Source organism: Hemiscyllium ocellatum, chromosome 3, assembly GCF_020745735.1.
Source record: "Hemiscyllium ocellatum isolate sHemOce1 chromosome 3, sHemOce1.pat.X.cur, whole genome shotgun sequence".
Taxonomy (NCBI): Eukaryota; Metazoa; Chordata; class Chondrichthyes; order Orectolobiformes; family Hemiscylliidae; genus Hemiscyllium; species Hemiscyllium ocellatum.
Genome location: NC_083403.1, coordinates 49,648,487 through 49,663,407, shown reverse-complemented (window position 1 = coordinate 49,663,407; position 14,921 = coordinate 49,648,487).

The window sequence follows — 14,921 nt, the reverse complement described above, 5'->3', positions numbered from 1 at the left end:
ACTTATCAGCCATGATTGAATGGCAGAGCAGGCTTGATGGGCTGAATGGCCAAATTTCTGCTCCTTTTGTCATATCTTTGTAGTCTTATTAAAAGCTAAAACTTGAACGGGAGCTAGTGACCACTACATATCCTGAAAGATATATACCTCAGCAATTGATATTCAATTGTACAGTCTGGAGAGACCATCTCATAGCAAATACCAAATTAACATTTATGTGCATTGGCAGAAATACACCACAATGCTAATATACCAGATCATTTTGGCTCCCAGAAATCTTTTACCTGATGGATATCATCAGACTAGGAGTGGTAGAACTAGCAGCATGCACAGATCTCAGTATAATCACTTTGCCTTGGTGTGCATGTTCATAGATTTTTTTTCAAGGCAGTTGAACAGGCAGATAAAGTAGTTAAGGAAGTATGAGGGATATTTGCCTTTATTAGTATTGGGATTGAGTACAAGAGCAAGGAGGTTACGGTAGAGCTGTGTGTTATGTTAGTGAGGCTGCAGCTAGAGTACTGTGTGCAATTCTGGTCACTCAGGCTACGGACCAAGTGCTGTGAAAATAGATTAGTATGGATGGATGTTTAATGGCTGGTGTGGACATGATGGGATAAAGGGCCTCTTTCTGTGTCATTAAAAACTCAATGACTATCTGTGACCATTCATGAGATTCAGATCACATCAATTGTGTAGAGTAAACCATATATGTACAATTGAATCAGTCATCAATCTCAAAGCTGGGCTCAGATACTTTTGACAGGATTGGAAAGTTTCATCATTAGCATTTCTGAAAAGTACAGAGTGCACATGGGGATTTCAAGACTAGGGGCACATTTTTAAGGTGAGAGGAGAGAGATCTAATAAAGATTAAGACTCAAATATTTTACACGGGGGTGTTTCGCATGTGGAATGAACTTCCTGAGAAAGTGGTAGATATTTAAAAGACATTTGAATGGATACATGAATATTAAATATTTGGAGGGGTATGGGCCAGGAGCAGGCAGGTGGGACTAGTTTAGTTTGGGATTATGTTCAGCATGGACTGGTTGGACCAAGTGGTCTGTTTCCGTGCCGTATGACCCTATGACTCTATGACTCTATCAATCTAAAAGAACTGGAACAAAATGGCTCAATTCTGAAGGTCAAGAAGCACAGGAACAATTTATTCTCTCAGAGGGTAGTGAATCTTTACCACAGAGGGCTGTTAACGATGGAACATATGGTATATTCAAGATGGTGATACATTGATTTCTAATCAGTCAGGGAATCGATGGTTATTGGGAAAAGGCATGAAAGTGGAGTTGATGATGAGTAGATCAGCCATGATTTAATTGAATAGTAGAGCAGACTTGATGGACTGAATGGCCTACTTCTGCTCCTATGTCATAAGGTTTTGTGGTCACACAAATTGATATGGGTCTATCATGGCTGAGGCTGGAAGAATTAAATCCTGAAAGATTCTTTTAAAAACTGGACCGGATGCCTTGATACTGGTCAGTCCATTTAGTAAAAGAATCTCAAGAGCTTACAACATTTAGAATCACTTTGGATGGCTACCATTTGGGCTCTCAGATATACTGCAGCTGCACGTGGATAGGCCTATTGAGAATGTATTTGATTGTATTTGTAATATTGATAACATCGTGGTCATGGGTAAGACAAAGCAAGAGCATGACCAATCTTCACCTACTGATGACAGCAGTGTGATGACATGGATTAATATCTAACAGTGCCAAGTGCCGCGTCAACATCAACCACATAAACATCTTTGGGTCTAATTACTCTACCCTTAGTGAAGGAAAATGAGGCATGTTAACCAAATGTCTACAGCACAGAATAATGAGGTCCTGCACAATTACCTCAGACTTATTAAATTTCCTCTCATTGTATATTCCTAACATTACCTACAGTAGTGCCCCCTGTACCTATGAGGGGATATGTTCCAAGATATACCGCGGAAGCCCAAAACCGTGGATAGGAGCAAACCCATTTGTTTAAATGCAAAATTTGCCTTCCCATCAGTCCCCGGTTCCTGGTTCTGGAAGGTTCCCTGTAATATGTTTGGGCCGTGGTAAACCGTGGGTAACTGAAACCACGGAAACCGGACCCGCATATACAAAGGTCGCCCTATGTGCCAACACTCCACCCACCCTTTCCTGCAAACACCTCCTACTCCAAGTGTAATAAATCCTACAGAAGCATTTATAGGTGCACCAGCGAGAGCATTCTGTCTGGCTGTTTCACTATCTGGTATTATTGAAGATCGGAGACGGTTACAGAGAGTGGTGAACCCGGCCCGGACAATCACAAAGGCCAACCTCCCATCTATAGAATCCATCTACCAGGTCTGCTGTTAAGGAAAGGCCGCCAGCATTGTTTCTCTACAACCTCTGCCATCGGGGAGAAGGTACAGAAGCCTGAACACACGCACCAGCCGGTTTCGAAACAGTTTCTACCCTACTGTTGTTAGAATACTGAATGGACTCACAAACTCTTAACATTCGTCTGTACTTGTGTTTTAGTTTTTGCCACTGTTTACCTATTATTTACTGATCCATGCTACTTAATTCTGTGATCTGCCTGTATTGCTCACAAGACAAAGCTTTTCACTGTGCCTCGGTGCACGTGACAACTAAGTCAATTCAATTCAGTTGCATCGGTCTGTACAGCCAACTGCAGTTTCACCCAGAGAGTGGAAGAGAATCATCCTCATTTGTGAGGGACCGCCAAGTAATGATGATGACTCCTAACATCATGAACAAGGTACCTCCTCTGTGAGCTTTGTTCAAGAGGTACATCTCCTCTGTGTGGTAAGATAACATGATTTTAATTTGGTGAAACAGATTCCTACAGCAAAATCTTTTCTACTGAAATGTTAGGACCCCTGGAAAGTCAGAATTGCAAAAAGGTCTTGATGATTATCTCACCATTTTAAGACACAGGATATTTATCTTCAAAGATAGAGAAGAATAAAAGTGATACATAACAAATGAACCAGTAGAGGACTACTGAAACTGTGCACTGAATAGAGAATGCAAATACAAACCCTTGGATACCAGCAAAGACTTCTAGAATATGTAACCAGCCTTTTCATATAAAATTATAACTATTCATGATGCTATATGGCAAAGGAACAGAAGCCAAATCAGTCCAATTGTGCACCGACAGAGTAAAGATCAACTCTCTGACAATAATGATATATGGCAATGTTCTGTAACAGTGAACAGCAACTAGAAAACCAAGGTGTTAAAACATGCAACAGAGAATAACACGTACATCCCTGGACAAGCAACAGTCACCAGATCAGATGGTTGTCTTTTCTAACATGTAAAACGTATTGCTTTTGACTCTAAAACCCTATCACATATATTTGAATATAGAATAGGATACACTGAGGCTGGTATTTGACATTTTGCAGTGTCACATTTACTGATTTGGCAAAAAGCTCACCCATTAAACAGATCATAAGTCATTGGAAATGATCTGCCAAAAAAACATTAACATGTGAACTATCATGTTTGCGGCACCTACTTGTCAAAGTGCAAGGATATGACTTTGAAACGAAGTACATGCCGGGATAATTATGCCTAAAATATTTAGCAGATTACCCAAACTAAATGCAGACTGAAATATTCCTTTTCAATCCACTAGTATCCTTGAGCACAGAGGTGAAGATGTTCTCAAGGTTGATCAGTTTCACTTTGGCCAGATCCAGTGCAAATAATCACATTTGACAACTACTGGCATACATTTGACAACAAGAGTTGCAAAAGATCATTCTCCAGGCATGTCCTGACAGCATTAAAGAAGCACCTGAGAAGATTTGTAGGTTTTTTGCCATATAGTGATGAGCTTGGTGTATCATGACAAATGATTTTTAAGTGCAAACAATTTCTAATACCAAAAGCATTATGCTAAAATGTCAAGATCATGTTACAGTGGGAACACATTGATATCGAACACACAACACAACTAGCACTCAAATCTGTGCACTAACCAGGGATGAATTAGGATATTCAATGACTCATGAATGTATGTGAGGCATGCCAAGTATAACAACTCCAGCAACAGATGAGGCCTCTACATTCACATGATATTGCATCCACTCTTGAATGTAAGTACCAACTAACTTTTTCACAGTGCACAGGGATGATTACATCCCAGTGATGGATTCCTTCTACAAATTTTCCAGTATTCAATGATTTAGCAATATAATGAGCTCTGCTGTCTTTGACGCAATGAGTGTTATTTTTAGTTTATTTGGTATCTTGTATCAAATGGTGTCTGACCACGGAGCACAGTATATCCACAAAGCATTTCAAAAATGCGTAATGAGTAAGGAGTGCACCAAATTGTGAACCTACTATCTATACTCAAATGCATGGTATGCACACATAAATCAGTGATCATTAAGGATCGAATGACAAAGGAAGATTTTCACATTGTGCTAGTGTATTTTCATGCAACATCCATGGAAAAGGGATTACCAGTTCCAGAGCAACTTATGATTGGAGGACCAGTGCAAAAAAACCTTGTTTAACAATGAATTATCTAATTATTCCAAGACACAGGATATTTATCTTCAATTACAGAGGAAAATAAAAGTCATACACATCAATTGAACTACTCAGACAGTGCACTGGTCAGAGAATGCAAGTTAAAATACAAATATAAGCACTCAGATACCAACAAAGGTTTCTAGAATAGGTAACCAACTTTGCATATAAAACCATAACTGTTCATGGTGCTACATTGCAAAGGAGCAGAGTTAGGAAGAACATTCTGAAATAAATGTTTACATAGTGGTGTTGAGTAACAGCAGGAAAACCACGTTGTCAAATGTGCGAAAGAGAATAACATGTACATGTCTAGACAAGTAATAATCTACAGAGCAGATGGATTCTCAAACATCCACAGCATTGCATTGAAATTTTAGCTCTTAATTTCGTAAACCCTGTTTTATCTGTATAATTATCTAATTGACATCACTTGCACATATTCAACCACTTATCTCTGTTTGGGATCAGATTTCATCTTTTGAAAAACAGGTGTGTTGTACTACGTTTCACAGTTAATATATTAGTAAGCATTTAAGAGAAATACTCATGCTATCATCACTGTATCATTGCATTTAACTGGAGGGTATAAACAGCATACATTCCCTCTTACCCTGAGATCACCTGCAGCATAGCATGCTACTGAAAGCAGATGGTTTTGTTGTGATATAATGTTTATGTTTACCAGATTTTTAGATTATGAGGGATAACATACTGATTATAACATCAATTAAAATACCTTGATAGAGGCAAAATCACATCATTGCTTTGTACTTGTGCCTTTGAGTACTGTAGAGTTGCCTTTGACTTGAGTTGGACAGCACAAATCATGGTGCAACCAAGCAGAATACAGTTTCTGTGTCTTGTGTAAGTAGCCATCACTCATAGCCTCAGATGTTATGGTTGCTTGCATCTCACAGAATTACTGAATTATACCAACTCAAGCAAAGAGCAGCATCAAAAATGATCATACGTTTCCTTGGGAAATAAAAGATTTAACAAAATGTGAGCTATGTGCTTTGTGTCAGTCAAACAAACTCCCAAACTCTGGTGTTAGTCTTTCATAATGCAGTGGTAAACCTCTATAAAAGATGCTGAGATGCTTCAGTTCTCAGAGCAGAGTATAAACAGGTCAGAATAAAATAGCTTTGATCATTACTCAATTTTTTTCTCATTCATATGTTGGGCACCTGAGCCCACTGGGAAGCGAGTACTTGCAGTCCCAATACAGAAACCCTTAATCACCAGACAGTAGGATCAGAACATCACAAGGTATGGTTTAATTAGTGATATGTTTTTCACACCAGTATCTGTAGAATATGACTTCAAGCTAATAGAGATATATATTGCCAGTGCTTTGTCACTCATCAGTTGGGAAAGATAGGTGTTTGCATTTCCATGGTGCATATTAATAGATTAGACTCAGCTCTCAGGTACACGTAAAATAAAGTTTCAAATGCTATAAAAATTGGCCATGTTTGACAGTGAAGAGGCATGTTTTGTACTGCAGGAAAGTAGAGATTAGCCAGTCAGTTGGTTGGATAGAAAATTGGGAAGTGGAATTCAATATTGTGTGAAATATGTATTTTGAAGGTGCTAAAGAAAAGCAAAAGAATATACAATTAATAGGAGGATATTAAATAGAGTGGCGAAACAGAGAGGTTTGTGTCCACAGGTCTTAAAAGGTAGTGGAACAGGTTAATAATAAGGCACATGACATACATTCCTTTATGTAAATGTAAATGTAAACATGTAAACATCAGGGAGATTTATATAATGTCCATTGTACTGTACACAACACTAGTTAGACCACAACTGGGGTATTACACACTGTTCTGGTCATCACACCACAGGAAAGATATAGAGATTATAGTGGATTAGATTAGATTAGATTAGATTAGATTACTTACAGTGTGTAAACAGGCCCTTCGGCCCAACAAGTCCACACCGACCCGCCGAAGCGCAACCCACCCATACCCCTACATATACCCCTTACCTAACACTACGGGCAATTTAGCACGGCCAATTCACCTGACCCGCACATCTTTGGACTGTGGGAGGAAACCGGAGCACCCGGAGGAAACCCATGCAGACACGGGGATACAAAGGAGATTTAGAAGCATGTTGCCAGAACAGGAAGATATTAACTATGAGGAAAGATTGGATAGGCCGAGCTTGTGTCCTTCAGAACAAAGAAAGCGAAGGTATGAATTAATTGTGGTGTATTATATTATGAAGTGCCTCGATACAATAAATAGGGATCATCTATTTACTTTAGTGGGAGATTCAAAAACTAGCAGGCATTAATTAATGAAGAACTAGAGGAGAGGTGAAGAAGCATTTTTACATTCCGAGGCTTGTAAGGGTCTGGGACACAGATCTAGAAAAGGTGGTAGAGGCAGGAGCTCTCATCCTTTGAAATGTACCTGGGTGTCTGTGAAGAGGTGTGATATGTAGGGTTAGAGCAAGAAGATAGGATGCAGCTGGGTTACTGTTTGTCGACCAGCGCAGACACAATCGACTGTATGGCTTCCTTCATTTCGTAAGCCTTGTGTGATATCTATATCCCATATACAGGGGAATACTATTTAATGAATGTGTGGAGTACAAATGCAAATTTCTCCAGAGTGTGTTAATGAAGACTATCAGTTTCAAGCAAAAAAGTCATATGTTTGCTTCTGTGATAAATAAGTGAAGATGTCGAAACCCTTCCATGGTAGTAGAGGTGAAAGGATTAGAATGACCACAGGGGAATTTGTGGAACCTTTCTCTTTCTAACATAAGAGCAGCCTCTTTATACAAAGTCACTCTATACAAGGAATTCAGCACAATTAAGACAAAACAAATGATTTTAGGCATCGAAGTCTTAAAATAATGTAAGTCACTGGGAGGGAGCAGGGTGTGGTGCTGAGAGAAAAAGGGAATAAGGGTTACTGGAGAGTCAGGGGTATGGAGATTGTGGGTCAGAGATTCAGGGGAATGGAGTTAGAGGATTGGAGGATGGTGACAGGAATTCAAGGGAGAGAAAAAGACTAGGGCTGAGGTGGCGGTAAGGGGTTCGGGGATAAAGACGATGGGGGATTAGTGGGCAGAAAGAGAACAAGTAACAGAAAGAGGGAGATTAGAAATAGGGTAAACCTGAAGACCTGTAGCTGCAAGTTATGAGTGTAGATCAACTCTGACTGAAGTTCTAACTTCAGAATTGGCACTTTCAAATGAAACTGAAGACTGAACCAGAATTCAAGAAGACAAAGAGAGAAGCAGGACCTTTCAAAATTGACATTGACTAGGAAGCAAAACCATACTTTGTGCCTGTGGGGAATTTCTGGATACAGTTAGAGGGTGAATATCAGTGGTGGTTATTAGGTAATTGCCGAAGGCAGAATATCCTAGTATATTACCTATTATATACTAACTGAGTTATCGTAATAACATTGATTAATACAGGAATCTATGTGTTTCAATTTTCTCAAATTCATGTTTGAGTTCCAATTGCTACAAGTAAGACCAGCACTTTTTATCTCTAGTAGCCCTTAACAGTGGCTGTTATTTTGCTTCTTGACCAATTGTAATCTTTCTGTTAAATAGGGAGTTCCAGAATTGGAACAGCATGATAGTTACTGGCGAAGATGATAATTTACAGTTGCACCATATAAAATGTACTCTTTAACGAGAAACTGTTCCATCAATGAGCCCATTAAAAGAACTGGCAGGTCTTTACAATTCAGCCAATCCACTTTGTACATTGCCTGGAGTGGTACATGAGTTAGTTGTAGATAATGAGGCATAGATAAGTGAAAATGATCTAAATGCCGACTGGCCAAAGTACCTTTTTTGTATTGGTCTTTACCCGTCAATATTCCTGTTGCTGATGGTTGATGAACAGGTGAGAGGGTGTCTTTTAAGGAAAGGTAGTTGTTGTTACTAATGCAAGTCACTACTTGCAGGAGACTGTCGTGTTGGTGTTGTATGTTATTTATCCAGTATGGGATAGATGATGTTTGTCTCATTAACAGAAACAGAAATTGCTGGAAAAGCTCAGCACGACTGGCAAAATCTGTGGCAAGAAGTCAGAGTTAACATTTCGGGGCGAGTGACCCCTCCTCAGAACTCTGATTTGTCTCATACTGCAGTGTTGGATGTAATGATTAGTGAATATATTTAATGAAGGCTGACTTGTTCTATTCACTGTGTTTGAAGCCTGGATTGATGTTTTCTTTAAATCAATTGTATATGCTCCAGCTTTTTCCCCACTGCAGAAAAGTCTTCACCCACATAGTGTGTTTTCAATGTCAGGTTTATTGTGAAATGATTTCTTGTCCTTCTGGATATGAAGGATGAACTGGAGCCAACTAGAAGAATTATTTTGAACTTTAGGTCCACTGACTTGAATAAAAGTTATCGACAGTGTAAGGTTCTTGATATAAGGGCGGTTGACTCATATCTTAATGAAAGTCACTGAAATGGAATAGCTAAAAGTTTGTTGTGGGTTAATCTTGTGTGAAGGACATGCCTTGTCCATGATGATGTTGTCACTTCTAGTAAAATTGTTCATCTCATCCCACACATGCTCCAATATGCATCATCTCGCACATACACCCTCACGCTCTCACACCCTCACAAACTATCCTTCACACACACTCAGAACTGCACACTGATGTACACACACAAACTAAAACACACATACACACTCACACTCATAAATGTTCTCCATTACACACCTGGCAGGAGGAGTGCACTGGGAATGCAGCCTCACTGTTCAGTGAGCTGTGCTAATAGTGGCTTCTAGTAGAAACTTGGATTATTTAAAATATGGTACTCCCAGCTGAGAATTAGCTTCAATTAATTTGTTTTAGCTTTATTGTCACATATAATCAATGAGTGCAGTGTCACCCCTTGCAGTGCCATCTTAGGGTTTAAAGGTACCTAGGTACAGCTTCTTTAGTTACAGAATCTTAGAAAGTAGAGAAATAAAATGTCCAGAATTACAGAAATAAAAATCCAGAATAAGGGTCTTCCAACCCAGACCACTCTGGCATCTATCCTCCAGTCCGCACTGGATACTGGCCACTGATCGTACCGGGGAGAAAGTGAAGACTGCAGATGCTCGAGATTAGAGCTGAAAATGTGTTGCTGGAAAAGCACGGCAGGTCAGGCAGCATCCAAAGAGCAGGAGAATTGACATTTCGGGCATGAGCCCTTCTTCAGGAAGGGCCATACCGGGCTTCACCTTGAGAATCAGGAGGCTGGGAGATGGCTCTAAAATGCCATGCTAGGCTGAGGAGATCACACCAGGCCAAGAGGATGCTACACTGGAGAGATGAAATGCACGCTGGGGGGGGGCACCCTGGAGGCTGCTACGTCAGGCTGGGAGGCTGCTGTCGAAAGCCACCAAACCAGGCCCCTCGTCATGTCTGCACTTAGACCGGAAATCATTGGAGGTTAGAAGCTGTTCTTGGATGACGGGAAAGAAGAAGGAATAAAACACCAAGAGGAGCAAAGAAAGAGAAGAACAGAAGAAGGAGAACGGGCAGAGTACATGAGCTCTGGCTGAAGCATTCTGCTCCCACACCATCTTGGGAAGATGTAGGCAGCAATCGCCCATACCTGGAAGCTCACCTGCTTTGGAGGACCTTAGAGGCTATCATGAAATGGCTGAGAGGGATGGAAGAAAAAAGATCAAGGAAGCCATCAGACTTTAATTATTAATATAGTACATGCTTCACTATCTAGCACTGTGACACAAACCTGCACCACCTATCATGAGGGATGACACTTGAGGCTTAAGACAAAATTTTACCTTTTGAAGTTAAAGTATGGCCGTAAGTGGGCGGCACGGTGGCACAGTGGTTAGCACTGCTGCCTCACAGTACCTGAGACCCGGGTTCAATTCCCGACTTAGGCAACTGACTGTGTGGAGTTTGCACGTTCTCCCCGTGTCTGCGTGGGTTTCCTCCGGGTGCTCTGGTTTCTTCCCACAGTCCAAAGATGTGCAGGTCAGGTGAATTGGCCATGCTAAATTGCCCGTAGTGTTAGGTAAGGGGTAAATGTAGGGGTATGGGTGGGTTGCGCTTCGGTGGATCGGTGTGGACTTGTTGGGCCGAAGGGCCTGTTTCCACACTGTAAGTAATCTAATCTAAGTGTGTTGCATGCATCCTATCCACCCAGCCTATTCATCCTCTCCCTATAGCTTAAACCTTCCAACCCTGGCAACATCTTTTGAAATCTTTTCTGAACCCTTTCAAGTTTCACAACATTCTTCCTGTCAATGCTGACCCAACTAGCAATGCCCACATCCCATGAATGAATTTAAAAAAAGACAAGTGCAATGATCTGGAGAGATCGAGAGGTCATCCAAAAGCTTATAGCCAGACGCTCCGGGATGTCTGTGCTACATAGAGACCTATACTATTTGCATGTTCTAATTTCATTTTAAGCAGTCCTCTGCTTGGTATATTCCACACTGGTAACTGAGTAGGTTTGTCTGAATTGTTTATTACACTTTGCAATAAAGAATTTGGTTCTTCTTCCAAATATGCATTGGATGATTATAACTCTTTGTGAGTGAAAGTATCAGTCAAATCTTGCCTGGGTGCAGAATTGGTGATTACTGCAGATGTGATACTGTGAGCAGTGCCACTTATAAAAACCATATCTTTTTGTTTTTCCATATTTTGAATGTGGACTCAAATGGGAAAATAACTGGTTTATAACCAATGATGGTGGAAAACATTACTGCACATTTCTAAAGCAAGTTACCTGATAGTCCTTGTGTGTTATTTACACCACTGTTTTTTCAAACAACGTAGGAGGTTTCTACAGAATTTAAACCAGGGCATGTGTATGAAGGTAGATTCAGCAAGCAATATGTCGCTGATTGGTCTGTGGAATGGTGAGCAGTTATTCTGCCTGCTAACAACTATGTGATTGGATCCCAGGAAGTTGAACAGCTTTAGTATCTGAATATTTGGTCATAAGTCTTCAGACCTCCCAAAGGAAGGAGCTGCCCTTTTCCTGCAGTAAAAACACACATCAAGCCTGAAGAAAGGAAATTTTTTATCCTTCATCATTTGCTTTAATCTGGAAATTAGATAAAAGACCACGCAAGTGTGAACTCTGTATCTCCTGCAAGCAAATGAAATTACCTGGAGAAGAATAATCGAGGAATAGCAGATCATGAAAATCCAAAGGATTATCCCTCAAATCCTGTCAACAGAGATTATTGAACTACCTTTCCAATCTTTCCTCTTACTTACAACACTATTGTCTTTTTGTAACTGTGTTTGGGTGTAGGTGGAGGTTACAATGGGATTACAGTTTTAACTCGTGGAGTTATATGTCAATGTTTCATATGTATTTACCTGGAGTTAAGAGTCTACATGTTGACAGAAATTAATTCTTGTTAAGTTACAGAAACATGACCTGAGCTTCCTGTGAACCTGGGTCTAAAAGCAAGTAAACAGGGGCATTTTGCAAACTTATATGAAATTTTTAACTTTTGCAATAACTTTGAGAATAATAGGTTTAATTTTCCATGTAATATGACAGTGAGGTGTAACAAACTGCATCCTTCTCCTAGATCCCTCGTGAGGATTCCAAGTTGTTACTCTTCCTGAGAATGCTCCTCTGAGCATTTCTCCATTTACAATCCCTGTGATGTTTCCAAGTGCTATGAACCTTTCGTTAGGCCTTGCTATGCCTGACCATCCACTTTGATAGCACTCAAATAGGCTACCATTTCTGCATCTTTTTTCATTAGAGCATTGCACAGTGATGGAAACTTGTCAGTTGCTTTTTAGCCATCTCACAGCCTTAAATATTCTAGCATTCCTTTGAGCAGCTCATACATGGGGCAAACCTCTCTGTCCTTGAAATGTATGGAAATATCAAAAGATCAGCTATTTCTCTCAAAAAGTTCATGTGGGGGATGAATGTTTTCAACATTCCATGCCCCAACTCCTTCCCTATACTTTATCATTAGCTACAGTGTCCCTGAGATTCTCCTGTAGTTCCTTGGCTGTAATCCTCAGGTTATATGTATATGGTTCCCTGATGGATAATGCTATCCACACTTTGTTGATATGAGAGAACAACCAATGTTGACAATTACAGTGCAGCAGACCATTTTGCAGGTTAAAAATGCTCTACATCTTTAATATCATTGTACTTAATGCTGGCCTGCTGGGACGATAAGGCTATAGGGACGGTTATAATAACAGAACTATATATTTACAAAAGCAAAGATTTAACACAATGATTGAATGCTCATGACATCAATGAGCCCTCAGAATGTTTCTTTACTCTTCTCCCTCCTGCTATGCCTAGGTGCGTGCCTGACAACTGCAACTGCAGTCGAGTGATCCTGCTGTGAGACTCCCCCTTTTGGAGTAATGGTGCTGGAAGAGCACAGCAGTTCAGGCAGCATCCAAGGAGCAGCGAAATCGACATTTTGGGCAAAAGCCCTCTCCCTTTTGGAGGCCTGAGCAGTTGCAGCCTGTGGGCTTTCGGCTGAGGAAACTCAAGCTGGCTGCAGCCTCTCCCTTCTCAGCTTGAACTGCTGGAAGCTTTAGGGTTGCTGTCAGGAGGAGATAGAAATGCATGGCACCTTTTGGAGTATTCTGAGAAGAGGTTACCGAGGTGCCCATCTGTTATGACTCCTTCCTGTGGGTGCTCTGCTGGCAACACCTATTCTCCATGTGAGGAGAAGGGCCTGGAGTTACGTGGAGGCTCTTCTCTGTCCTTTAGCCTGGCCTTAAATGCTGTACATTGATGGCTATACCTGGCAGCCTCTGTTGCACCTGGTCTCCAAGGTGGTCACCATGCCTCCCATGGAGGCAACCACGCATTCCGGAACCATCACAGTCATGGGCAGGTGGATGAGCTTTTTCTTTGGGGTGACGGATGACCTTTTTTAGAAGTTTATAAAATCATGAAGGCATAGATAAGATAAATAGTAAGGGTCCTTCCCTGAGGTTTGGCGAATTTCAAAACTAGGGGGCATCTATTAAGGTGAGAGGAAAAAGTTTTAAAGTGGACTTGGGCGCAACATCTCTACACAGAGAATGGTTAGTGTGTGCAATAAACTGCCAGAGGAGGTGTTGGTGCAGGATTTAAAAGGCATTTGGGTAAGTTCATAAAAAGGAAGGGCTTAGAGAGTGACGGGCCAAATGGAGGCAAGTGGGACTAGTTCTGTTTGGGAATATGGTTAGCATGGACTAGTTGGACCAAAGGGTCATTCGGCATGGAAACAGATCCTATGACTCTATGACTTTTTGAGCTTTTGTTTCAGTTTTGAAAGAGCGTCTGGCATATCTGGCCGATATTCCCCAGCCTCTCTCTGTGCGTGATGGTGTCTCTATGGCCCTGCATGGGGTTCAGTGGGTGCCTGATATCCAGCTATTCGCTGAGTATCAGGCATCCCTTTCCCTCTCCCTCTCCCTCACACTAACTACACACATGTCTCAGTGCTATGCTCGCTACACTGTGCACCCAAATCCCATGTCGATAGACTACCCTCCAGGTGACAGTGTCTGTGCTGATGAATAACTTGCTGGTACAGCCTGTTAGGGTTCACCTCTCAGGGCTGTTGCTGGCACTGACAGGCTACAGCCTCTTCCTGGTTAAGGACAGATGGATACTTGCAGAGGAGAACAGAAAGCGGTGATTAGTGAAATTGGTCTGTGCATTATCCCACTTATTCCTGCAAGATAAACAGAAGGATTGAGTATAATGAAAACAGCTCTTTGTGAGCATGCCTAACCATGAAGAGAAGCAATAAGCTATAGCTTCCACACTGAGATCTTGTGTTTACAGATTGTTTTTCACATCAATATGGAGATGTTCCAACATTGCAGTCAAGAAAGTGACTTGCAGGCTCCCAAATTATCCCCATTCATCTTGCATTGCAATCTCTGTAGCCCCATGACACTTCATCCTTCTCCTAATTTGTTTCGGCTTATTTACATTAATGTGTCTGCTTTAGCAACAGAGCCTATTGCTTTTGAGATTCCAATGTCAGTGCTGGCCATGCATCCTGCCTGTATCAAGGCAAGAGTGATCATGTGTTGCTGTGACCCCCTTCTGTTCGTATTTTGAGACAGTGCAATTCCCTCTGCTGCACTGTCAGGCCCCACCTTACCATCTACAATTGCCCCTTATCACTGTGATCATTCCATGAGTGACCAAATGTAAAGAGACCAATCACATAATGAGATGGCAGCTTCACTGATGCCCCTGAACTCCTCCCCCTGGATTATGTCTGTCCCACCAGTCAGACTGAGGACCCCTGGAGACCTAGCTGCAGGATTTACTTAACTGCAAGGACTGACTGTAGCCCAATCCCCAGATTGTAACTGCCTG